Source organism: Triticum urartu, unplaced genomic scaffold, assembly GCF_056163025.1.
Source record: "Triticum urartu cultivar PI428250 unplaced genomic scaffold, HENAU_Tu73 scaffold2, whole genome shotgun sequence".
NCBI classification, from domain to species: domain Eukaryota; kingdom Viridiplantae; phylum Streptophyta; class Magnoliopsida; order Poales; family Poaceae; genus Triticum; species Triticum urartu.
Window position 1 is genome coordinate 7,312,948 of NW_028260368.1, and position 2,970 is coordinate 7,315,917.

Consider the following 2,970-nt stretch of genomic DNA (forward strand, 5'->3'; position numbering starts at 1 on the left):
CTTGCCTGTCTACGGTTCCCTTGCGTGTGCTCGGGATAGGTGTTTTGTATAAATGTTTCGCCGTATTATTAAGTATTCTCCTTTAGTTTTTTTCTCTATCTAGAAGTGGAATAGAATAACCCGGTTGAAGGGTAATGATCATACGTCTGTAATGCATTGTATGGCCCAGAATAGGTCCTATTCTTCTACCTTTTCCAGGTAGTCGATGGCTATTCACAGCTACCACCTTAACACCAAAGAAGAGTTCGACCCAATGCTTTATTTCTGTCTTAGTGAATCCCGATTCGACATTAAAAGTATATTGATTCTTTCCCAATAAACGAAGACTTTTTTCTGTAAATACTGCGTATTTGATTCCATCCATAAATCGACTTTCCCTCCTATGCTCTGAGTTCCAGTATCGATAAGAATTCGAGTTCTTATTGTTCTTATGTTATGGTATGAATATACCATACCAATTCGTTATGTATGGATGATGGATGAGATTCCATGGATAGAGAGCCAGTTCCAATAGACTTATGGAATGTTCCCGTTCGTGTGCATCCAGCAGGAATTGAACCCGCAAATTTACCAATTATGAGTTGGGCGCTTTAACCATTCAGCCATGGATGCTTAACAGGGATCATCGTACATCGTAAATAACCAATTTTCATATAGAAAGACATATCATAGAAAAATGAAATCGAAAATATTCCGAGATGGCAAATATTCGGAGATGACTATGAAAACACCTCTCTGGATCCTCGAATTGAAAGAGAGATTGAGAGGGATCAAGAATCCTAATTCTCGCTATTTGGAATGGATCCAATTCTATTGAGTCTGACTCATAGTGATCATTTCTCTTTAGCAAAGAATGACCTTGGTTATCAAAGGATTGAACAACCGGGATCCATTTACTTATGATACCTAGTTGGCATTGATAACAAGGATCTAATGAATTATGAGTTTAATAGATCCTCTTTAGCAGAAAGACGTATATTCCTTGCTCATTATCAGACAATCACTTATTCCCAAACCTCGTGTGGGACTAATCGTTTTCATTTACCATCTCATGGAAAACCCTTTTCGTTCCGCTTAGCCCTATCGGGTATTTTAGTGATAGGTTCTGTAGGAACTGGACGATCCTATTTGGTCAAATACCTAACGAAAAATTACGATTTTCCTTTCATTAAGGTACGAGGGCTTCTTATTCCACAAGAACGAAAGCACCTTTTCATTCTTTCATATACTAGGGGTTTTTACTTGGAAAAGACAATGTTCCATACTAAAGGATTCGGGTCCATAACCACGAGTTCCAGTGCACTAGATCTTGTAGCACTTAGCAACGAAGCCCTATCCATTAGTATTCCACATAAGAAATCCATTCTAGAAAAAAATACAATTAGATTAGCTCTTCATAGACAAACTTGGGGTTTGCGAGCCAAGGTAAGATCGGCTCGGGATCATGGGACCCTTTTCTATCAGATAGGAGGGGCTCTTGTACAAAATAGACTTACTAAGTAATAACCCCATAGAATCTATCTATATAAAGATAAAGAGGCAATCGTGTCAGGAAGCGGGTTTTTCTTTGGCCAAAAGGTACTTCGAACTTGGAACGAGCATGAAGAGATTAACGAGACTTCTTTCTCTTTTGAGTTTTTCTGGCGGACCTGCCGCGCAAGATCTTTGGTCTTCCCCTGGAACCGATGAAAAAAAGTGGATCGCTTCTTATGTACTCGCTCAGAATGATTCTTCTCTATCTATAGTTCATGGCCTATTAGAAGTAGAAGGTGCTCTGGTGCAATCCTTACCGACAGAAAAAGATTGCAGTCAGGTTGATAATAGTCGAGTGACATTACTTCGTCGGTCCGAACTAAGGAATCTGTTAGAAATGTTTTGAAATGGATATTGTTCTCTCTTTGATCAGGGATTGCTATATGAAAAGAAGTGGAGTTTGAAAAAGGGAACGGAATGCTCAAACCGGAACTGCTAGAGGAACGAATTTTCAATAGCATAACTTGGGCTCCTAGAATATGGCGCCCTTGGGACAATCTATTTGATTGCAGGGTTTTGTTCCGAAGCAAAGATATCCGCGGAGGCCGGTTCGTTCGTCCTATTCTGATATTCAGGACCAAGAGGTACTGGATTCTCTTTCGGATAGGCCCTGAAAGGAGAAGAAAGGCTGAAATGCCAACGGACCTCTGTCTATTCTCTAATTCACCCGATCCGATAGTACCCGTTTTTGGAACGTCCAGTGCCAAAGTCACTGAATGGGTAAGTCACCAATCCAATCCCTTTGACAAATCGGATGTCATATTAGATATCATATTCTATATATATAGAAATATCATAGATAGAATAGACATATAGAATTTTTGGTCGGCAAATTCGAAGGAATCATTGAGTGAAAAAGGAGCAAAGAATGACAAAAGACGAGACTCTACTAGTCTTCACTCTTGTGGTTTCCTCTTCCTCGGTTTCTGTTTTCTTATTCGGGATCTTGCTTTTCATGGTTCTCATCTCTGCAACTCGCGATTTTCGCGAGAGAACCAAATCCAAGTTGGTGAAGATCATGATTTGGGCTGGCACGGGGATCGTTTGATCGATTTCCTTGATTTGATCGCTACTTAATGGGCGTGCGCTCAAAGGATACAAACAGGGATTCGCAAACAAAAAGGGGAATTCGTAGTCACTTTTTCCTGTCGCGTAAAAAAAAAGTCTTTACGCGAGAGCAATAGAGGTTGGGATACATCTATCTCTTCTGAGCAACCTCTTTTGGATTCTTAAGACCACCCTTGCAGTAGGATACCATCTGCTTTGGGTTCTTTATTATCTCCTTCGAGGGATTTTTAGGATCGTTCAGGCTATATATATTTAGTCTATTTTGGCTTTTACTGTCTACTTTTCTCAGGGAGATGGTTAAGGACCTCAGAAGATAGAGGAGAGCGCCAGGCCCAGATTTCCGGAATACTTCTACGGGGAATGCTCATT